This window comes from Gracilinanus agilis, chromosome 2, assembly GCF_016433145.1.
Source record: "Gracilinanus agilis isolate LMUSP501 chromosome 2, AgileGrace, whole genome shotgun sequence".
NCBI lineage: Eukaryota > Metazoa > Chordata > Mammalia > Didelphimorphia > Didelphidae > Gracilinanus > Gracilinanus agilis.
Window position 1 is genome coordinate 705,813,115 of NC_058131.1, and position 24,498 is coordinate 705,837,612.

The 24,498-nt window shown below is 39.7% G+C and overlaps 1 protein-coding gene across 1 annotated transcript in view; it reads left to right on the plus strand.

The window, feature by feature from the left end:
• Nucleotides 1-1,687: 1,687 nt before the first annotated feature.
• JMJD1C (jumonji domain containing 1C) overlaps nt 1,688-24,498 on the plus strand; it is a 92,320-nt gene continuing 69,509 nt past the window's right edge. The window contains 1 exon segment of the mRNA XM_044659211.1: nt 1,688-1,775. The gene's annotated coding sequence lies outside the window, so the exon portion shown is untranslated.

Sequence of the window (24,498 nt, forward strand, 5' to 3'; positions counted from 1 at the left end):
GGGGTTGTGAGAGGCCGTGCGGCGTGGGAAGGTGTTTTTAGACGGAAGAGAGACTGGGGCTCATAGCCCAGACGAACCCCCCAACGGCTTCCACAGCTGCAGCCCGGGGGAAGGTAGGCTGCTCCCGCTCTAGTCAGTCAGTGGGGCTAGTTGCTGAGCCAGTGTGCTGCCCATGGACAAACAGCGTGGTTGAAAGCTCGTCGGGTGGATGTGCTTCTTCCCGGCCTCCAAACCCCAGCGTAATTGATGTCGCCTCCCCTGAGCCGCCAGGGGGGTTCCCGGGCGCTGCGCGTTCCCTTGTATTGAGGAAAACCGGAACAGTAAGGCGAGATGGGCGGAGAGGTCAGGGCTGGATCCACCTCAGTCAGCCTGCATGAAGGACATGACACATGAAGATGACGGGCCTGAAGAGCTCTTCTTTGGACTTAGTTATCCAAGAGCATTTCTTCTCATTGACGTCAGAACGAGCAAGATGGCCAGATGATTTTCTCTGAAATCATTTGTATTTCCTAGAGGAGAAAATTGTGTAGGGCGGGAGGAACTTGGAGGTCAGATGAGAATGTCTCCGGAGTTTGGTCAGCCCTGAAGGGTTACATAAATACCAGGGAGCATTATCCTGAGAGCAGCTGAAGGTTTCACAAAGGATTTTTAATTGTTGGAAGTAAACTCCTTGAGAGCTAGTCAGAACCAAAAGTGTAACCTATCATTTTGAAACCATTTCTCCCCAGGATCACTTTTTGGTTTTGCGATTAGGTTAAAGGTACATTTTTTCCTCCCAGATTTTTCTCTCAAAACCCAGGGAACAAACTACCAAAGGAAGCAGGAAAGCCAAATGGCTTTGTAACCATGGGGGATTTCTCACTTGTGACATAGGTGATAGAAGTATTTCATTGCATGATTTATGCCTAGAATAAGGGTTTTGTAACACACAAGATTTTTCCACTTGACTTAAATTAGTTAGAAATTATGCGTGTTGCTCCTTCCCAATTCTGTACTTTTTCAATTTTGGTTTTACAGTAAAGATCCTAATAAAAGTCTGCTGGAGGGGACAATGCTATTTCCATTTTCATGCCTGGAACATCCTCCATAGGATTTTAATGGGAAAAAAGAGGGAGTTTTGGGCTTCATTCTCCAAGTGAACTGGGTATGTCTGTGGGAAGCTTCCATCCCACTTGCTTTTTTTATCTGTTTGTATTCATGCCCAAACAAAAGAATTTTAAGTCTGGCCCAAGATTTTATTTAGGGGTTCCTGCTTCCCCTAGGGAACAAATATTCCTGTTTGGGAAAGAGAAATTACACTTTTAGTGAAGGATAGTAGAGAAAATGAAATCTAATGAAATGTGGAATGTTCTTTATTAATCTTCCTTTCCTCTGCACTCTCCCCTCCCCCTTTTTTAAATGCATCTGGAATTCAGTTTGTGCCTAGGGAGGGGAGAGGCACTAGGGGTGAAGTTAAGAAAGCCTTGTTTAACTTATTATTGGTGCAATGTAGGCCAGAAATGTTTGTTAAACACATTAGTTTAAGTTGTATTTTTTAAGATGATTTGCTGATGTTCTGTAGACCACAGTGTAATAAGGAAGTTAAGAAATCATTTCTACTGCTTGCCATTTTGAATATAAAATTGAGATAATCTATTCATAGGTATTATTCCATTGTTTCCTCAGGCATTCAAACCTCTGGTTGGAAAAGGATCAACTGCTTCAGTAGAACTCCTTGTGGATAAAGAAGTACTACTGATTTTGTAACTGAAGATAGTGACTTTCAGCACTATCAGGTAAGGAATCCTGAGAACTTTTTAGACTTTAATATGACTTAGTATTGCAGTATATGAGAAAGGCATTGGGTTGTGTTTATGATCAGTCAGTCCTTGGATGCTAGGTAGGTTGTGATTGTCTCTTAGGTAGGCTTTTGAAGAATTTGTAGGGTTCATTCACTAAGTGTCAGGCATTTACTTGTACCCAGTTCAATCATTTCATGGGTATGTAAAGCACCTGGAAATAAAAGCTTATATGCAAAACTGTAAATAATAGGTTTTTGTTGTTGTTGTTGTTGTTTTCAGTTTAGATATAGAATACATGCGATTTGTCATATGGTTTTAAAAGAGGGTCCAGAATAAACATTAGCTATCATAATATCACTCCATCTGCAAGTGCATGCCATAGATTTCCTTCACTTAAAAAACTTTGTGTGATATTCATTGTACATAATGCCTTTTTTTTAATTATTAAAAAAAACTGGGGTCTCAAAATTCCTACTACCACATAATTGTTTTTTAAAATGTGGCCATAGGACTGTTTAGGATTACATGTGTGGTGCCTGGACCTTAGTTACTAGAACAGTACTTTTGTTGTTTATAAAGTCATAATACCTTGGGAATTAGATTAGTGTAATGCTTCTGTTGTTTGTTGTTACTTCATTCTCTCCAAATAAATGAATAATTCCCTCAGTACACATTAGTTTCTATTTTGAAGTCTCACTGAAGTGTATTTTTTTTCCTACTGCATCATCTTTGTGATTTTAGTAAAAGGCAAAGCTATTTGGATGCTATTAAATGTCCATAATAAATCCATCCAGGATCCTGGTATTGATTACAGGGATGTTGATTGAATTTGTGAGGGAGAGAGACCTTTCAATTGTCACTATACTTTAACTTATTACTAATTCTTGGTAAATGTTTCTTTTCCAACAACAAAATAGTTACTTTAAGTTGGCTTTGAAGAGTTCTCATCCTGAGGTCATTTTGGGGAAGTGAAATTAGTAAAGAAAATGATCTGAAAAGCTTTTGCCAGGTGGCTTGGTAGCTCTGCCTTGTATTTATTATTGAGTACTGGTTAAAAGCAAGAACTAACCTCTCTTTACATTTTAAAAGTTATGTTTGCCTTCTGCTCTTGATGGGTTATTTTTATTTTTCAGTATCCTTTTTTTTTTCTTGAAAGCAATAAGAGCCAAAGTCTCTTTTATGTGATATTGGCAGTCTGAGTATTTGTCTGTTTTATAAATCATTTCAACCACTCTGCCAATATACATACGTCACTGTCAGCCTCTGAACTTCCATGAGGAGGACTGACTCACTTAATCTTATAACCATTATATTTCTCTTGTAATAGGAATTGATATTCCCTGAATGATCTAGGCAACCAGTACTTTGCCTAGGATCCTCTCTGTATGTATTACAGTTTTAGGATTTATGAAGTTTTTAGAGATAATAGAAACCCTTTGTATGTATTTCTGTCTTTAGCTGCACTTCTGTTTTTATGTTGAGATTTTCTTTTTTTCTAAAATGAGATTAAAACGTAGAAATCTCTTCTATTAAATATAGCCAATCTTTCTAGAACACTTAAATGATTTACAGAATGTTTTAAATACTATATCATTTAATCCATTATTAAACAATAATCATATAAGTTGGTAACTTTTGGAGGTGGGTGAGATGAGACCCAAGGAAGTGGCCCTGGTCAAAGGAGCAGAACCAGCTTCAAACCCAACAAATCTTAGAAGGCTGAATCCAGTGTTCTTGCCACCAGGATCACAAATCTTTCTCTGATTCTCTTTCTTTTCAAGGAAACTTGGACCTCTGATAATTACTCATTTTAAATAAGAGGAGACACCCCCCCCTTCCCTCCCCAAAATTATCAAAAAGCCAAAAGTAGTCCCGTAAAATGCCTTCTTAAGGCTGTTTAATCATAGGATATTTATTCAAACATTTTGTACTAAGCTTTTATATTTAAAGTACATGGGGAAACCCATATCCTAAACTAAGGGCTTTCACTTTTTGACTTTGAAACATTAACTACTAGTAAAGAGGGCACAGCTCTATTCAAGCAACAAATGTTTACAGTTTAGATAATATTTCATTTCTTAGATCCTTCCAAATAAAACTGCTATATAAAGGAACAATTTATAGGATGCAAGTGGTATGTTAGCTTTATCCCAGAATATTGTTCTCTAACCACTTGTCCGAACCATGCATTAAATAAAATCTTTGGCATCTTAAAAACACAGCTGTTAATTGGCTTGGATTTTGGTAAATAACATTTTAACCTATTTCAACCTTAAGGCAGCTTCATGTAGTTAAGAGAGTTTGGATTGCCCTATGATAAATATGAAAAATGATAAAGGCTGGTATAAATATATATATTAGTATTTTAATTAAAGCCATGCTGATAGATAAAGTTATCAGACCACACGCTTGTAAGCATTCAAAACTGCCGCCTCCATACTGTCTACTCGCCAAAGAGCCCACTCCCTCCTAACCCAGGAGATTTAAACCCTTCCCTGCGTCAAGGCGTAAGCCTTCCCAAGCCCAAAAACCGGAAACGGAAACCCGTTGGACCACGGGAAATGTAGCTTGATACATTTCCCAAATTTCACTTTTACACCTAAGAAAGTGATGATTAAATAAAAAGTCACAATTATTTCTCAAATTTTTTTTATTTGAATTTTAAAATACTCTGGTAACTCAGTGGGTTTGGTAATCTGATAGATTTGAGAGTTTTTTCTAAAAGATACAGGTGATACCCAATCTGCACCTTCCTATATAACTTTTGTCCATGCTTTCCTAAAAGCTTGCTCCCAGGAAGGCCTGTAGCTCTTTCCTTGTCACCACTCATTCTTTGCCACAGACCAGCCCCTCTTATCTTCCTATCTCATAGCTTCTTGCTGACTGACGTCTTTTACTGCCATTTGGTTCTGGGTTATAGCCAGGTTACACTCAAACATGGATCTTACCATTGCTCTATGTGTGAAACTCATTTTTAGTTTCTCAGAAAGCTGTCATATTCACATTAGAACAGTGGTTGAATGTTATTTTTGAGTTTGAGTGCCAGTTTCTGTATTTATAGGTTAGTCTGTATGGCACTTAGGTGGTATAGTGGATAGAGTGCTGGATTTGGGGTCAGAAAGTCCTGAGTTCACATCTTGCCTTACACATTTATTAGTTGTATGGCCTTAGGCAAATGATTTAAATTTCTCAGCCTCGGTTTCCTCATCTATATAGTGAGGATAGAGATAATGGTGATGATGATGATGATAATGATAGCTCCTGCCTTTAAAATATGTTATGAACTTCAAATGAGATAATGGGTGTAAAAGCATTTTGCAAACCTTCAAACATGTGTATATATGCTAACTGTAGTCTAGTGTAGAGGAAGGTCCAAAAACTCCTATTAGTTTGAAGTGACCTTTTCTTATTCCAATTCTTAAATGAGTGCCATCTGGTGATCATATGGTAAATATTAGTAATAATAATCTTCTTTGAACCTGTTTAAGCTCTTTTCAAACAGATCTCGTTTTATAGTCAGATAGTAAAGGATGACGCCTGGTACAGATCACTGTAAGGTCACTGGTCTGAATGCTGCTCAGATTAGTTCTGTCTTAGAAACTTTTCCATGTGATAAATGTATCCAGTTGAGTTAAAATAGTTGATTCATTCAGTTTTTAGATAAAGAGTTGGAGCCATTAGTGAATAGAATTTCCAGTGTTTTGTGGAGAAGGAAAAGCACTGAATGAAAATAAAATTAAACCACTTTTCTTGAGACCCTGTGGTACTGAAGCATATTAATTAGGTCACTTTGAAATGGCCTGCCTTGCTCTTGTTTTCTGTGTGCATGTAAATTCCTACTTCCTTCTTTTAGTTTTTCTGATTCTAGCTGGCAGCAATGACTGCTTCTTTGATGTAGAGGGGGAAGGGAAAAGTACAGAATTGGAGAGATCTCCTGTGTTTTTTCAACTAGCAGGGAAGGAAATGGGGTAGGGGGAGGCAGCAATATGGCTGCTTTTCAAAAGATAGAGTACTTTGGAAAAACAATAATATAACATTGAACTATTGCTATCATGTGGTTCTCCTGCTTTAACTAAATGCAGTTGTAAAATATTTTGTATTTGGGAAAAGACTAATAAGCTTTGCTCTATGGGAACACAAAAGTTGTTAATCCTTATCAACCATTTAGACCAAAGTTTTTTAGTTTGTTTTATGAAGTATTTTTATGAAAGCAATAGCAAAACAATAAGTGTTTAGAGAACTCAAAAATATGAGTAGTAGCCCTTTTGACCTGGTTTTTTAATTGGTTGCCAAAGATCTACCTGAATCTTTTAGGTTTGTTACTAAATAGAGGAAATGAAAGAGCTTACTACTTCACCTGAAAGTTGTTAAAGTAGATTGATCTGTCTTTTTTCATTTTCTGGTGATGAGAATTTAGAAGTTGTAAGACAAAGATCACTCGCAAAATTCATGTTTGTTTCAGAGTTTACATATTAATTATATGTTTTACTAGGTTTTTTTTCAGACATTCACTGTGATAATTTCTGTTATTTCGTTTTTATGTTCAGTTGTTTGGTGGGTTGTATTTCCTAGAATAAGAATCACAGATCTTGGAACCTTATGAACACTCCTACTTTAGGGGAATGAATCCTAATTTATTTTTTTTTTTTTGGTTAATTTTTGTAAGTTTACAACCAAGTGTGTATGTTCATTTCTGTGTTCCCTACCATTCAAGGGCATTAACCTTAAGTTAATACAAAAGAAATAGAGAGGGTGCCATTTCCTCTGTTTCCTTAATGGTAATGTTTATCTAATAGTACTGATCCTAGCAATACTGTTTTCTAAGCACCTGGAGTAAGATTGTTAGAAAGTTTCTGCAAAAAAGGAAGAATCTTCTGGCCCAGGTGATTACACCTAGAATGAGTCTGATCTTTATTCACATCCAACTTCCAAAGTCAAGGTCTAAAGCTGATACAGCCATTTTCCAAGTTTGCAGCCTTGCAGTGTTGATTATACAAATTTCTAACTATTGTTTATGAATTTAATTTAAATAATAGTGATAAGTAATATTTAATGCATAATAAGTGCTAGGCACTTGCAAAAGTGCTTTACAATTATCTGATTTGACCCATATAATAATCCTACAAGGTAGGAGATCTTATTGTCCCCATTTTACAGATGAGAAAACTAAGGTAAACCAAAGTAGTTTAAGTGACTTGCCTAAGGCCATACAGCTATTAAGTATCTGAAGTCAAATGTGAACTCCAGTCTTCCTGACTCCAGGCCTCATAATCTTTATCTATTGCTCCACATAACTGCCTCCAAGTAGTTTGACAAGTATTCTGCACAGACCAGCTTGTACACCTAACTAGGGAGACAGAGGTTAAAAGAAATGAGTAAGCAGTCTTTTTCTTGGAGGAATTTAGGGTTGTGGTCAGTAGAGACTTTCCATAAGAGGGAGTGCTTAAGCTCTTGAAGGAAGCCAAGACTTGAGAATTAGGTAGAGAACAGGAGGACCTTCCATGGCGTGGCATGGCATGGAGGTCAGGGGTGTTTGGGGCCCTTGTCACCATCAAGTGAGCCAGCTCCTCTGTATAGTAGACTGAGGGGAGTCCTGTAAGATTGTTCCCGGAAGGAAAGTCCTAGCCAGACAGTCCTTGGGATCAACTACTAAACTCTGGAGCACTTTCTTTTTGTCCTAGAGGCAATGGGGAGCCATCAAACAGATAGAGATTATTGGGGCAGAAGTGGAGAACCCCTGGAGGCAGGGAGAGCCATTGGGCTCTTAGAGTAGTTGAAGAGAAGTAGTGAGAACCTGAAATAGGGAGAAATGTCATGGGAGCACATGTGGGAAGCAGCCCTGATAAAATCTTAGGACCAGCGGGCATAGCTAGGCATTTAGAGACTAGGATCAGCCATTTTAGGGAGGAAGGGAATTTGTTGTTGTTGAGACTCTTGGTGACTCCATCCTGTCTGTCTGTCCAATTCCATGACATCATCTCTTCATCTCATCCTCTGCCATCAATCTTCCACAACATTTAGGGTCTTGTTACATAGTCAGAGGATTTATGTTTCCTCTTCAGCATTTGACTTTCCAGGGAAGAGTCTGATTTTATTGAAGTTTTGACTGACTTGTTCTCTTTACTGTTCATACACAATTTCACCCAAAAAAAGTAAGAAACTCAACACTTTCTAAAGAAAGTGAGACATATAGCTACACTTCCACTCTCTCTCTCTGTTGCTCTCACTGTTGATAAGTTGACGTATTTCCATATAAAGTATAACACATTAAACACACTTTGTCTTTGACTTTGATGTTGTGTAGGTACTTTCCAACCAGGGGGTAAAACTAATCCCAAGACTGATTTTGTTTAACAGATTCATGAGTGCCTCTATATCTCCTTGACATAGTTCTGTCCCTTAATGCACATTCTATGTGGAACACCAAAGAAAGCAGTAAGGTGTCATAAAAAGAATATTCTGCTTGTAGTTAGGACCTGAATTCTGTTCCCATTCCTGATACTTCCTACCCTGTGTGTCCCTGGGCAAATCCTGTGGGCCCGGAGTTTCCTCAATTGTAAGATAAAGGGGTTGGACTAGTTGTCTTAAAAAATTCCATCAATCTCTCTACAAGTTATTTTGTAATTGGCATCAAATGCTACTATTAACAATTGATTGGATGGTTGATTTTTCTATAAAGCCTGAAGCTTTATAAAGAAAATAAAATACATTATTTCACTTAAAATCTAAATTTAACTTTGTAGATGAGATGTTCCATATGTTATTTTATCTTTATTTTACCAAGGGGGAAATCAAGGCTCAGGGAAGCTACTATTTCTCCCAAACTCTTAGAGCTCCTAAGTGCTTGAGACAAAACTTCAGCCCATCTTTATCCTGATGCACAACCTGGTTTTCTTTCCACAATTCCATGCTACCCCTTGGGATGAAATGCCAAAGTGAGCTCGAAGAGAATCCAGAGCATGGGGAGGGGAGATGAAAATGGAGGGTTTTTCAGGAATGTCGCCTGTGTCTAGGTCAAAGCAGAAGGATGACATTTGGCTAGATAGCTAGGGACAGAAAGGGGAAGGAGATGGCAGTGGAACTCTTAGATTTGAGTTCTTCCTAACACTGGAAACTAAAATCTGGTCTATTTAGGCTTTAATAAAGCATTAAACAGAAAATGTCTTTTGTTATTCTCATGGAAAAGTTGGAGATTAGGGCTAGATAGCAACATAATTAGAAGTACTTCGGACTAATTTAATGAGTAATAATCATAAAGAATCGTTAAAGGCCTCATTTCACAACTTAGAAGTTTAACTGATGCGACTGGTGTCTTGCAAACAATAACTGACATGTTGCCTCTTAGTAAAAACTACCAGGTTCTTTACACTGTCTCAGATACAGAAGAAGGGGAGTGTAGCTAGATAGCTGTTAATCTGAAAATAATCTGGGTCTAGAGCATACCCCAAACTCAGAGGAAGAGCAGTTTGGGCTAGAGGTAGAGGGCTGGCTGCCTGTCCTGCTCTGAACGCTTCTAGGCTACAAGCTAAGGCTATTAGTTGCTAAGAAAAGCTCTGACTTGCATTAGTAGAGGGAGTTTCCTCACCTTTGAGGTTTCTCTATCAATGAAATCACAGATCCAGTACCTAAACAGTTCCTGCCTTATAAACCCAGCCATGTGATAGGACAGCCAGAAAAATCTCTAGTGGCATTAAGCTGCTCTGAAAGAACCATGTTGCCAATGCAGGCATTCATTTTGCTTTGACTAATCATCATTGTGACCAATTTTGTTCCCGCCTTATTCCCTTTGCTTCTTCCCTTTTTCCCTTCCTTTCCTTCCCTGATCTTCCAGAGGAAGGGGAGGTGTGGAAAGAGAATTAGAATTTTTTGTTATTGAGTTGTTTCAATCATATCTGACTCTTTGAGCCCCCATTTGGGGTTTTCATTCTTTCTTTTTTATTAAAAAAAAATTTTTTTTAACCCTTAACTTCTGTGTATCGGCTCCTAGGTAGAAGAGTGGTAAGGGTGGGCAATGGGGTTCAAGTGACTTGCCCAGGGTCACACAGCTGGGATGTGTCTGAGGCCAGATTTGAACCTAGGACCTCCCATCTCTAGGCCTGACTGTTAATCCACTGAGCTACCCAGCTGCCCCCTTTTGGGGTTTTCTTGGCAAAGATATTGAAATGGTTTGCTATTTCCTTCTCCAGTTTATTTTACAGATTGAGTAGCTGAGGCAAACCTTCAAAGGTTAAATGACTTGCCTAAGGTCCCACAACTAATACAAGTGTGAGGTCAGATTTGAATTCAATAACATGAATCCTTTTGATTCCAGGCCTAGTGCTCTATCTATTAATCTACCTGGCTGTCCCCAAGTTAGTACTTGTTCAGCCAAAAAAGAGAAGAGAGTCATTTGAAGCATTTTTTTGTAATGCACAGATGAGAACAGGATAAAGGCCAGAATAAAAGCCAGGCTAGTGAGACAGCTGACAGATACACAGTAAATTTATTATATCCCAAAAGAAAAACAACCCATGTGTAACAGTCAATGTCAAATGTAGTCCTCTTTTTCTATTACATATATGGAAATACCTATTTTATTTATTGTTTAAAGTTCTGGATTTAATTTTTTGAAGAATGTGAGCTCCTGGAGAGTGGGGCCTATTCTGCTCTGCATTGGTCTCCTCCGTTCTAAGCACAGTGCCTGTCACAGAGCAAGATTTTAATATCTTTTACCTGAAGGCAGGTAAGACAGCAGAACACTAGATGCTGGTCAGAGCACACTTGCAGTTTGGTCCAATGAATCTCCCCTTTCCAATCTGTCCTCTGTAGAGAGAAGTGTGTCAAACTCAGATGTGACTCATGCTCCCTGAATTGTGCCTAGCTTCTTGTGGGATAAATTTCAAAATCTCATCCTGACTACCAAGGACTCAGCCTAGTCCATTCAGTGTTCTCGGTCTACTACTTTCCATCTCTATCCTGTCTTGTTGAATCTAGAGCTTTCAAAGAAAAAGTTCAGGAGCCACTTCCACTTCCACTTCTGATCATCCCCACTTAATTGCATACTCTCCCTTTTGAGAATACTTGGATCACTTGGCATTTTCCTTATTTGTGTTATGTTCTCTGTTCCACTGTTCCTTTTGCACTGATCCAATGGAAGAGTCAGCCAGCATTTGTTAAGTGTCTACTATATGCCAGGCTAAGTCCTGGTATTCCAAGAAAAGCCAAAGGCAGCACCTGTTTTCAAAGAGCCCACAGTTTAATGATACCCGGGAACTATACTGTAAAGTCACTAAATGGAACGTGCCTTTTGACCCCAGGGTTCCCACAACTGGACATTAATCCTAAGGAGGTTAAAGACAAGGGGGAAAGTCTACTCTAAAAAAATCTTTTCGTAGCAGAAAAAAAACTAGAAGCAGTTAGCGTTTATTACCTAGGGAAGTAATTGAACAAATTGCAATATGTGAATGTAATGATGATGTATTGGAAGAAACAATTATGAAGCATGGAGAGAACCTGAGAAGACTTAGGAAAACCTGAACCAAGAGAGCAGAAGCTTCATGACAACGTATACAGGTTTGCAGAGGGAGTATGGGCAAGAAGGCCCTGAAGTAGTTGCTTTCTCAGGCCCTTTCAACTCAAATTTGTTGATTCTGCACATTTGTTTAGGACATGTGAAAGGCCCTGTGGTGTGGGCACTGGCCTTTTGAAGAGGGATATAATTAAGGGGGGGAGCGGGGGATCTGTTTCAGTCTGAGGAGGAATCCCTTGTGCTGAGCCTGGAAGAATCCTGAAAGTTCCAGATGAGTAGGGTGAGTGTGTTCCAGGCTGGAGGGGAGCTCTGGCAAATAACAAGCTTTAAAATAGCTAGTTGTCTTGTTTGGCTGAATGTAGAACATGTGAAAGGAGGTCATATGTTCTTTCCACTTCTGAAATTCAGAGAGAGTAAATGAGCTAAAGCTAGAAAGCCAATCTGTAGCAGTCTGGTACAGACATGACTGCCACACCAAGGACTTGATTTATCCCAAAGGCATTGCAGAGTCACCAAGAGCAGCTATTGACTGCAAGTAGATTGGAGTGTGGCAAATATAAAGCAGCTTCCTATGTAGAAGCTTCTTGAGGAATTTACTTAGAAGGCAGGTGATATGGGCTGTGCACAAAGAAAGTATTGTAAGAGAAGTTGCATGGCTAAAATCAACAAGCTAAACAATTTATCAAATGTGAGGGAGAAGTCATGGGTGATTCTGGGGTTGCTGAAAAACCTGGGTGGCTGGAAGGATAAGAGGGCCCTTGTTATAGGGGAATACAGTTCAGGAGAGCAGTTTGGAATTAATGTTTATATTTGGGGAGTATCTCTGTAGATCTTGAGAATATTGGATTCATGTGAAGTGATGAAATCACTAAGTTATAAAAAAAGAGAGCTGGAGAGACACAGCAAGATAAACTGAAACTGTGTTGTGACGGGGCACAAAGACCAAGACAAGGACTATAAGCAAATCAGGGCTATGCTGCGATGGGAATGTGACTCCAAAGACTGTCCTGAGAACTGTGGGGAAGGTGGATTGGAGGGAACAGACTGGTCAGAGATTCTGTGGAGAGGGTATTGAGATGTAATAGTCCAAGTGAGAGAGAATGAGGCTTTGAGAACCACAGAATCCAAGTTGGTAGGGATCCTAAAGGTCACTTAGTCTAAAACTTTCCTTCACAATAACTGTTCTTTACAATATCCCCACTACTGGCCTTCACTAACTCAGTGCTGTAGTAAACTGGGTCTCTTCAAGACTTTAATTCAAATGCTCCTTTCTTCAGAAAGCCTTTCAAGTTCCCCAAGCTCATTCACTCTATCACCAAACAACTTTGGGTTTCTTTTTGCACTTCCAATGTATCTGTTAGAATGGAAACTCTGCTAGGGTTGGTAAGATCTGCCATTTTTTTGTTTGCATCTCTAGCTCTTGGCACCCCAGTACTTAATAAGTGCTTGTTTGAAGATTCACTGTTTTCCTCAGTATGTCCTCCTTTTCTGCCTTTGTCTGCCCTTGTTCATGTTGCCTGCTGCCTGCTGCCAGCACCTGCATCCTCCCCTAAGAAAGTCCTGATTCTTTAAGGCCCACTTCAAGTTCTATGTCCTGTATGATAAACACAGCTAACATTCCTCTAGCATTTTACCAGTGTCATTTCATCAGATCCTCAGCAGTCACAGGGTCCCATAGCTAGGAAGTGTCTGAAAGCCTAACTGGAGTTCATGGATCTCTTGTTGCTGATCCTGCAGCTGGGTGGAAGCTGCCCTGCCTCTGGACTCTTCTGTCCTTAGCATGATTAACTGCCCAGAACAGGGACTCTAGCTTCTCTAGGCCATCTTTTTGGCCTTCACTGTGGTCAGTGCTTCATAAATGTTTGTCAGATTAATATGGTTAGATGGGGTGGGCAGGTAGGTCAGATTTTGGATCCCTTCAGGTAAGCCTGGGAAAATTTGAACTTTAAACCCTATAAGCATTTCAGTGAAATTCAAAACACATTTGCCTGTGGGTCTTCTGAATATTGCAAAGGTTACCTTTCAGTCATTCAGCCAGCTCCACATTCATTAAGTAACATGTGTTAGGTGTGAGGATACTAGGAAGAAAATGCCCATATCTAGAAGTATCAAAATAGGCATAGGTGCCCCAGACATTTGTTTTTCAGAGAGAGGTTCTGGCAGCTGGGAGGGTTGGGGAAGAGGGGGCAAGAAGAGGTGTTTAAAATTAACTTGGAAGCAAACTAGAAAAGTTCAGAGGTGATGAGGATCTGAATCAAAAGTAATTGTTATGTGCGTAGTGAAACAGTAAGAGATGTTGGAAGAATGGACTTGCTAAGATTTGGCCCCTGCTATGATTTGTGAATTAAGGGAGGCAAAGAATCAAAGCTGCTCTGAGGTAGTCAGCTTGGGTGACTGGAAGAGTGGTGGGGCCTTGATTCAAAAAAGGGAAATTCAGGGGGGAGGGGAGAGTTTGAAGGAAATGAGGATGAGTTCTTATTTGGACGGGTTGAATTTGAGGTGCTTACATGGCATCTAATTCTATGGAGAATTAGTTGGTGATTGGAGCAAGAGACTGAAGATAGATGACTTCATCATTGACTTGAGATGGTAATTGAATTTAGGGGAATTTAGAAGGTCACAGAAAGAAGGGGGAAGGGGAGAGTACAGGCAAAGCCTTGGAATGTACCAGGATCCAATGTGGTTAATGATATCCCTTTGGAACCCGAGGGATAAGCAGATCTGAAGGGGGCCATCCTTTTGTTTCTGGGCATCTTAACTTTTTAAATCATTTGTATATGTACTTGCACCCATATACCATATTTAAGTGTCTTGACTTTTTGCCTAGTCTTTACTAATGATGACTTGTATAGTCTGTTGGCCTGTAACCTTCCTTGAGAGTAAGGACTTGTGACATGGTTTATTTATTCTTTTGTCTTAGAACTTTCCCACCCTGCCTCCACTATAGGCGTTTCATATATTGCATTGAATTGAACATTAACATTTTGGGGTTTTTATGTCCATTGCTCTATCAGTATTTTCCTTTAGTTTCACTTCTTTAAGAAAGAGAAAAGAGTATCTTTTAAAGTAAGAAAATTACTTCAAAATGTTGAAAATTACTATTCTGAAAAGGGGGGGGGGGGGGGGGGGGAAGGAAATCCCCTCCAGCTGAGGATGAGACAGTGACTGACTTGTGGCCTCTTCCTGGCTGTCACCTGCAGTATTAAAGAAACAAGTGCTCCACTTAAAGAGATTGTAAATTAGAGTTAATTACAAAATTATTTTTCTTGTTTTGAATCTATAAATTATTTTCAAGGAGGGAGTGATGGGAAGTGGTTTGGGAGGAAGGCAGGGAGGAAGGTTGCTTTTTGAAATTTTGATTTGAGCACAGAATTTTTTGAATAAAATTGAATTGGGTGAAGCACTGACTTAAGTAATTTTCCTTTTGGTGAAATAGTAATAATTTACTCAGGTTTGCTCATAGTAATATCATGTTACACATGTAGGGTACTTAAGGTTTTTAAAAAATTCTTGTTAACATTAGTAATCTAGCCTAACAATTTAACATTTAACGTGATCTTTTGACAGTGGTAGAACAGGGAATACTAATTTTGAGGGGTTATTTTCTAGTTATACCATTGTGTTCCTATTTTATTTTATTATTTTAATTATGTTGACATTATGGCATTGTAGACAGAATCAGCCATGGAATAAAAAAACCTGGATTCAAGTATGAGACTATCTTCATTACCCTGGGCAAGTCATTTAATATCCCAGGTTCAGGGGGCAGCTGAGTATCTCAGTGGATTGAGAGCCAGGCCTAGAGACAGGAGGTCCTGGGTTCAAATCTGGCTTCAGACACTTCCCAGCTGTGTGACCCTGGGCAAGTCACTTGACCTCCATTGCCCACCCTTACCACTCTTCCACCTAGGAGCCAATACACATAAGTTAAGGGTTTAAAAAAAAATAGTCCCAGGTTCCCTGATCATGCTCTTAAGACAATCATTTGCATAACTTCTCATTTATCCTAGTTTTGTGCAAGGAAGTGGCCCTTCTCCATACTGAGGCCTACCAGCCACTCTGCTTATTTACTTGACCCCATCCTCTCCTTTATTCACAATTCTGAGGATTGTCTTTTTAGGGTCGATCAGTCTTGAGGCATCTTTGCTGAAAGACACATCATCCATATTATCCTTCAACTACAGCTGTCTCAAAGGTTCTGTCCTTCCGCCCTCTTCTTTTTACCCTCTATAGCAGTGATTCCCAAAGTGGGCGCTACCGCCCCTGGTGGATGCTGCAGCGATCCAGGGGGTCGGTGATGGCCACAGGTGCCTTTATCTTTCCTATTAATTGCTATTAACATTTAAAAAATTAATTTTCAGGGGGCTAAGTAATATTTTTTCTGGAAAGGGGGAGGTAGTAGGCCAAAAAAGTTTGGGAACCACTGATATGGATAGATGATAGTTTGGTTTCAGTTGGAAACTTGGAGGTCACTAAAATCACTAAGCAATTCTCCCAAAAGTCCATCCAGCCTGTTTGTTTTGAACTCTTAGAATCAATACTAAGTATCATTTCGAAGGCAGAAGAGCATAAGGAAAGGCTAGACTGTTGGGGTTAAATGACTTGCCCAAGGTCACATAGCCAGATGGTCAAATTTGAACCCAGGACCTCTGATCTCAACACTCTTGCTCAACACTCTCCCTCTCTCCCTCCTTTCTGTTTTATCCTCTGAGTCCAAGCTTTTTCATGCAAAGTGACTGTCTAACCTGTATAGTAGAGGTCGGCAACATATGGCTCTTTCTGCGGGAGCCATAAAGTCAATTTTTTTTTTTCAGGTGCTGTTACAGGAGGGGCACTGTGAGCACTGGACGGCTCTTGAGTAATTACATTTAAAAAAATGTGGCGTTTATGGCTCTCGTGGCCAAAAAGGTTGCCGACCCCTGCTATATAGGGATGCTGATGGACCAATTCTGCAGGTTATCTTTCCAAATGAATGTTGTAATCTAGAAAAAAGATACTCTTTATTCACTTTGGTTTTCTGGGGTGGATAGTTAAGCCAATCCTTTTTAAAAGAGAAAATAAAAATAGTATATTCTAACAGTGAGTTGTGAAGTATCTAAATTTCTTATATAAACATGATGTGTATATAGGAGAATTAGTGTGAAATCTTGAACCTTTAATCTGCTCCAAATTGATTTATATGAGTGTCTTTGTAGATGCTTTCTTTAAACAAGATGATTAGGATACCATAAATTTACATCTCCTATATTATACTCCCAACCTCTAGAGGGAAAATTATTATTGCTGTGTGGCTGTTCTGCTTTAAATAGGGTGGTTCTTACACTTAAACATTAAATAGGGTGGTTCTTACACTTAAACATTAAACGGGGTGGGGAGTGGGAAGAGGATAATGAGAAGGGCAGTCTGCAAAAGTTTTTTTCTTTTCATTATAAATCCATCGTCAATAAACAGTAAATATTTTAAGGACTATCAGGTGTGTTATACTAAGCTATAGAGACATAAAGAGAGTAAATGCTATTTCCTGCCATTATATAGAAGCCTGTATTCTAATGTAGGAGACAGCAAACACATCTAATAAATAGAATAAATATCAAATAAACAAATATGACTCTTTGTATAGTAGTTACATACAATGCAGTTCTGGAAGGAAGGCATTAGCAGTTGTAGGGAGTTAGTTAGGCATGAGGAAAGACCATGCTGGAAGATTGAGCTTGAAGGGAGTGGTATAACCTGAACACATGTTGAAAATTTTGCTCATCTCTTTTGCTCTTTCAAACTGTAAAATTTTTGATTAAAATACTTCATGCTTATAAACATCAAAGGCTTTGCCTTCTCAAGATACTAATAGTAGCTGTTGTAGTTACAGATAAAGACTTACTAGAATAGTTTGTTGATATTTCATCCCAGATTCAGAGTAGTATAATCATCTTACTTCATCCAGTGTTTTGTGTCAACTGAAAATTAGTAGTAAAAATCCAGAATTTTAAAATGCCAACATATGAGGCATAATCTTAATTCTTATTTAAAAGATAGAAATATTTATCACTTTGAAAGTATACCTATCAGCACGGGATGATTTTTTTATTCTTAAAAGTTTTCATGTCTTACATGTTATATTGCACTGTTTCCAAGAAACAGCTGCATGAGGTTAAAATGGAGCCACTTTTATTATTATCTACAAGTTGTAGACTATTGGATACTATTTATGAAATACAAGTGTCATCAAATAACATCTTTCTATTGGGTCCATTGTCATTCAGGAGCATTTGTTTGTTTGTTTGCTTGTTTTTTTAAGCCCCATACCTTCTATTTTAGAATCAATGTTATGTATCAGTTCTAAGATAGTAGAGCTGTAAGGAGGAAGTAAAGGGAGTTAAGTGACTTGCCCAGGGTCACACAGCTAGGAAGTGTCTGAGGTCAGATTTGAACCTAGAACCTCCCATCTCTGGACTGGCTCTCAATTCAATGGGCCACGTGGCTGCCCCCATTCAGTAACAATAGGGTCAGGTTATTTCTGACCCTATTGAGTGAAACCTGCCTTCTCTGGCTGGCTCTGGCACATGGCTGCTGCAGGCCCTGCTCAGCTTCCTGTGCTGCTTTTGCTTTGGGATCTTTGCTTCCTACTCAAAGACATTTTTTTTTTTAACTGGTTGAGTTGGTTAGCCTCATCTTTTAGTCTTTGGTCTTGATGCTCACCTGCCTCCTTTTAAACACACATTTCTCCCATTCAGAAGACTTTTCTGTGAGGTCAAATAGTCAAAGAAAAACAACCATAGTATGGAAGTTTGTGGGCTTTACTTTTTTTTTTTTTTTTTTTTTTTTTTTTTTTTTTTTTTTTAAACCCTTACCTTCCATCTTGGAGTCAATACTGTGTATTGGCTCCAAGGCAGAAGAGTGGTAAGGGTAGGCAATGGGGGTCAAGTGACTTGCCCAGGGTCACACAGCTGGGAAGTGTCTGAGGCCAGATTTGAACCTAGGACCTCCCGTCTCTAGGCCTGACTCTCAATCCACTGAGCTACCCAGCTGCCCCTGTGGGCTTTACTTTTAATGTCTTTTTTTTTCTTTAATCTGGAGTTTTAATTTAAAGACTATCTCATAAATACAAAATATGGTGATGGGATTAGGCTTCAAAGGAAAGAAAGACAAACTAGTCCTTGTTTCTTTAGTCAACAGGATATTCTGGTTCTTAGTTAATTATTTGCCAACTTTTGGGATCCTAATCAATTTAAAGTTAGAAATCTTAAATTCAAATCCTTGGACAAGTCACTGGACTTCCTAAGCCTCAGGTTTGCCTATCTATGAAATGATAAGAGGTTTGGCCTCAATTTCTGATGTCCCTTTTGCTCTGGATCTGTGATCCCATGAGACCTCTGTAAATGTCAGGGAAGGGAAAGAGCCATCCTACCCCATGGACCCTTCTTAGTTTGCTTAACATACACTATCTCCTAATGGCTTCCAGGAGCTTACATGTGTGTTAGCAAAAACTTCAATATCGGTTTTTGCTGCCAGATGAAGTGGAAGTTTGCAAAGGTAGTAGCCAATCTTGTAAGTATACTACATTGTCTTCTTGAGGTCACACTAGTCTAGTGGATACCCCCCACCCCCTTTCATCTTTTGGGAAATGGCTACCCAATTTAAATAACTGCATGGCCTGACTCAGCTTTTTAAAAGCATTTTTATAGTCCAAGAAACCCTCCAAGTACCAACTGTGCCTTATTGTTGATAAAGAAAGGGAAGTACGTTCATCTTTATTTTCCTATTAGAGTCATAAGATGTAGAGCTGAAGCAATATAATCCATGATGTGATCCAATCCTACTCGTTAAGTAATGTGTCTCCAGTCACTCTGGCAGCATTCAAAATCTTGGGATTTGTTATCAAACCTATACTATGTTATATACTTTCTGCCATCATTTTGCTACGTTTCATTTTTCAAGGAAGGAAAAGGCAAAAATCAGATGGAGAGACTAGGCTGAAGTGGACAAAATAAAATTCATATCCTCCATGTTTGTCTTAATAGCTACTGACAAACTCAAACCTTGAAAACCTTTTGAAACAATTTTGTGTGTAGTTTGCACAGAACTTGAGAGTAAGTAGGTTTGTTCTTTCTCTCCTGACTACCACAGCAAGATGGCCAGACAAAGTAATGACCAATTACTGATTATCTTTTTTTTTTTTTTAAACCCTCACCTTCCATCTTGGAGTTGATACTGTGTATTGGTTCCAAGACAGAAGAATGAATGGTAAGGATAGGCAATGGGGGTCAAGTGACTTACCCAGGGTCACACAGCTAGGAAGTGTCTGAGGCTGGCTTTGAACCCAGGACCTCCCGTCTCTAGGCTTGGTTCTCAATCCACTGAGCTACACGGGGAGGGGGGAAGGGGCGTCCCCCTGCCCCCCACTGGTGATCTTTTAAGAGAAGTTACTGGAAAGTATAGCCTAGAGTCAGAGAGCATGGTGGCAGCATGGAAAACTAGAGCCAGTGGGATCTGGATCCAAGGTGAAGAGTGATATCTGCAACCTGAGTCAGAGTGCTGGGTAGCCCTAGTGACTGAGTTAAATAATAGAGTAGAGTGCAGAGAGTTAGGATTAAGCCCCTAAATTGGAATAGAATGCCAAAGAATAAAAAATGAATGGATTAAATCCATGAAGTATGAAATTGTCCATTGGCACCTTACTGAGAGGATGCCAACTATTCCAGATGTATGATGAATGAATTAGTGTAAGAAAATGAACTGGCTAGAGAATCTCACCAATACAGAGGCCTAAAGATGAGTAGTGACAGCAGCTTCTCTCTCAGGCACACACAAGCTTTGCTTTTTTCTTTGTCCCATTTTCTGGCTGTAGCCTAGGGGAAAGAGGAAGATTTCCTAGACTTGTCCATGTTAATGGCAACTTTTGCATGGGCTTGCATAAGTGGCCTGGGGGAAGCTGAGGATCTCAAGCTTATGACTTCTTTCTGCCTTTCTATTGCCTTATCTGAACACAAATCTGAAAATGGAGGCTTGACACTAGACTCCTTCAGCCTACAGACCTTTTGGATAGAGAAAGAAATTTCCTGATGTGGTTGAAGGTTGTTTCATACTTAAGTAGCAAATCCCCCGAGTTTCTGTCTGATGGGGAAGGAAGATTGTATGTTCAGCAGTTTCTGACACTTACCTGCCTGGGGGAAACTAAACCTCAGCATGATATTGCCTGTCTGGAAGAGGACTGTTAGGAATCTTGATAGGGAATCACTGAATTATCCCAAATTCAGTTCCTATCTGGGTGACATTAATGGACTTTTGGAATTATCCTTCTTTGCCTGCTTCCTAGGGAACGTGAGAACCTCTAGCTGTAACCTCTGGGTCCTTGTTTTGATTGGCAAGCTTCCTTCCTCCTCTCTTACTGGATCTGGCTGGGCTCCCTTTCATTTCCTGTCCCTCTCCAAGCCCCACCATCATGCCATTTCTTCCCTCCACTTGTCACTTCTTCCTACCCTCTGTATTGTTTCCCCCTTTTAGAATTGGATGTCCTTGAGAACAGGGATTATGGGTATGTTTGTATCCACAGCATTTTAGTCTCAATGACATGACCCATACTAGGCGCTTTGTGTTTATCTTTCCGTGGGGCCTCATGCTCTACCTTTTCGTGGGATTTAGTCAAAGTTCTATTCAGTTCTGGGCAACACCTTTTTAGAAAGACATAATCGTAATTCCAAAAGAGCATATTCAGATGAGGTAACCCAACTGTGAAGGAATTCAAGATTGTGCCCTGTTGCAAGGATTAATTAAAGCATGGTGATAGAGAAGAGAAGGGGATAGGGCTTGGGGTTAAGAAGACCAGAATTCAAGTATGGCCTCAATTGACTTAGTTACTTCCCTGACCTTGTGCAAGTTACTTAACCTTTGTAAAATAAGGGATCCGGTTGTAAAAAGAGGTCAGTGTATATGGCCAGGATTGGAGTTTATTTTGCTTGACTCAAAGGTTTTTTTCCCCTTTTTTTCTCTTGGAAAGGGGGACTCAGTGGACAGGAAGGAGGGAGTAAATGATAGTTGGTCAAAAAGAAAAAGAAAAGAGGTTATTAAAACATTAAAGTGTGTGTGTGTTTGTTTTTGTTGTTGAAACAGGCAAAAGAGACCAGAAGAAAGGTCAAAGGGAGTTACAGATAAGCAGGATGACTTTGAAAGTAGATGTTAAAGTGTAAAATGTTGAACTTAAAAGAAAAGTGAGTTTTACATAATATTTACTGTTTCTAGAACTGCCCTCTCTTCTACTAGGATTAAAATGTTCGTTTTTAGTTGGTGTTTTTAAGTTCAGAGTTTGTAAAAATGTCAAGAGAGCTTTGGATTAGCTGACCTCAAATCTCATTTCCAGCTCTGGTTTTCTGATCCTTTGAACTACAGCTGTTTAGCCTTGTGAAATCCCAGTGACTTTTAAGAAAAGAGATTAGGTTTATCCTCCTTGGCCCCACTGAGTAGAAGTAGAACAATTCTCACTGGAAGCAGATTTCCTTGTCTGAGAACAAGTTAGGGTCAGGGTTCATCGCTACGGCCCCTGGCACATTGAGCCTATGAAGAACTTATGGGAGGACACAGGAAAGAATCCTAGGCAGGGAGCAAAGGCACATTGAGCTGCAATCTGGAGGATACCCCAGAGCTGGCCCCACAGCACAGCATAGTAACACTCTCACTCAGGGCAGGCCATATACAAGCTCCCCTCCCCCATTTCTTAGATTTGGATGTTGACTCTTACTTAGAAAGGTTAGGTAGTTGCCGGGGCTCACAACTGGGATCCGTGTTCTGACTCCAAATGCAGCGTTCTTTTCACTTTACCAGCCTACAATAAATTTGGATTGGTGCTTGCTTCTCAAGGGTTCGTCCTCTAGACCAGGGGTCGGCAACGTATGGCTCTTTCTGCAGGAGCCATAAAGTCCATTTTTTTTCAGGCGCTGTTACAGGAGCGGCACTGTGAGCACTGCACGGCTCTCACGAAATGACATTTTAAAAAATGTGGCGTTTATGGCTCTCGCAGCCAAAAAGGTTGCCAACCCCTGGTCTATTGGGATCTTCCAGTCAGTTATCGGTGTACTTTATGTGGCGTCTCTCACTTCAACCCTTTTGTTTCATTGCTTCTAATCTACTTTAGACTGTGAAACCAGGTAATGCAATTAAAAATTAAGACTTTAAGAATCTCAAAGACATCGAATACAGGATTCTTCCCAGAATAAAAGTGTATGTTCTTTGTGGAATCTATTTTGACTTTTTGCTTGCTTCTGAGTTTCTGGTTTTTTTTTTTCCTGATATTTGAGGCTTCAGGATAAAGGAACCTCTGGAGAAATGAGGAGTTACCATTATACAGAACATAATAAGATCCTTGGGGAATTGTACTCGCCTGTCTTGGAGCTTCTGCTATAGATACATAATCTTACAACACAAGTTAGTTCTTTCTGTTGTACAGTCCTGATTTCCCTAATAATTCCATGTGCATTAAATATTGTCTGCCCCTCAAATTGTAAGTTCCCAGTGAGAAAGCACCAGGTGTAGGTATCATTCATCTCAGATCTGTCCACATAATAGAAGTGAGCAGGTGAACCACAGAATCAGTCAATCAAACCATAAATTCATTAAGCCCCTACTGCCACTGTACTAAGTGCTGGGGATACAAAGAAAGACCCCAAAGAATCCCTGCTCTTGGGGAGCTCTGTTTATGGTGGGATTTCATTAATTATTTCATCATCAAATCAGTAATCACTTATTAAATGCCTGCTACTTATTTTGAGTTTCATGTAGGAACAGAAATTAAACAATACAAGTTGTACTTTTATTTATTTTCAATCCTTATCTTCCATCTTAGAATAAATAACCTGTATTGGTTCTGAGGCTCTTAAGGGCCCGGCAAAGGGGGTGAAGTGACTTGCCCAGGGTCACACAGCTAGGAAGTATCTGAGGTCAGATTTGAACCTAGGACCTCCCATCTCTAGGCCTGGCTCTCAATCTACTGAGCCACCCAGATCAAAAAAGTATTTAATACAGAAAGAGCATCTGTGCCAAAAAGTTCCTTGTCTGGGAGGAAAAGATAGAAAAAAGGTGAATGGAAGAGAAAAGAAAAAAGAATAACATTCCCGTCTAGGCTAATCCCTACTTCAGTCCAATTGACTCCAATATTTAAAATTTTTTGTTGGTTTACCTATTTCACTTGCCTTTTTTTTTTTATTAAGAGAAAATGAACACAACTGATGAATATTCATTGACAAGCAAAACAAGGTTCAAATTTCAACTTGAGGTTGAAGGAAAAATATAAGTTTAGAAAGAATTGCTATGTCCTTAATGAAACTTTCTTCCTTTGCAAATGACTTAAAATGATCTTAATTACTTTGGGAGAAAAGTATAAAGACATATTTATCTTGGGTGACTTGGGAATAAAATGAACATAGGACTTTTTTTAAAAGCCTGCCAGCAACAATTCGTGCCAACAGCAAAGTATGAGGTGATAAGTAAGCACAAGTGGCTTGTCTGCCTCCTGGAAGTCCTGCCTTGTTCTTAGCCAGAGGGAGAAAGGGTGAGAGCCAACCCTACTTGATATCAAGGGCCAGGAGCTCTTGGAATGTTCTCACAACAGGGAGCCGGGGTTGGGAGATGGTCAATAATCATGTTTTGTCGTCCAGGCACATGGAAACTGTGGTCGCATTTCAACGTGACATCTGCCTCCCAGTACCTTGTATGACCTAGACAAGTCACTGCAAGTCTTTGGGCCTTACCATGTCACGTGGAAAACCTGAAAAGGACTTTAGTTCCTCTCATTTCTAGGTCCCCTCATTGGGGATTGGAGTGCAGGGGCACTAGGCCCACGAGGTCCTTCCTGATGCCTCCGCGGAAAGCAGTGTGTCTATACTTGGGGTCACAGTTTCTCTGGAAGCAGAGGCAAATGACTGCTGCTCCTTAGAGGGCAGAAGAAGAAACATCATCTCCCTTATCTTTTCTCCTTGCTCTTGAAGTGTAAGAGCCGCAGAGTAGGGAAGGCAACAGAACTTATCGAGTCCAAGATTTAGGTCATAAACTAATAGAGGACGGAGCAGCCACCAATCCAAAAAATTGAAAGCAGACTGCATGTGGAGTGAGAAGACAGATCCCAGTTGTGACTGGAGGCAATTCTCGGAACCTTTCTAAGCCTCAGCACTCAACTGTAGGAAATGGGGGAGGGGAGCTTGTATATGGCCTGCATGGAGAGTT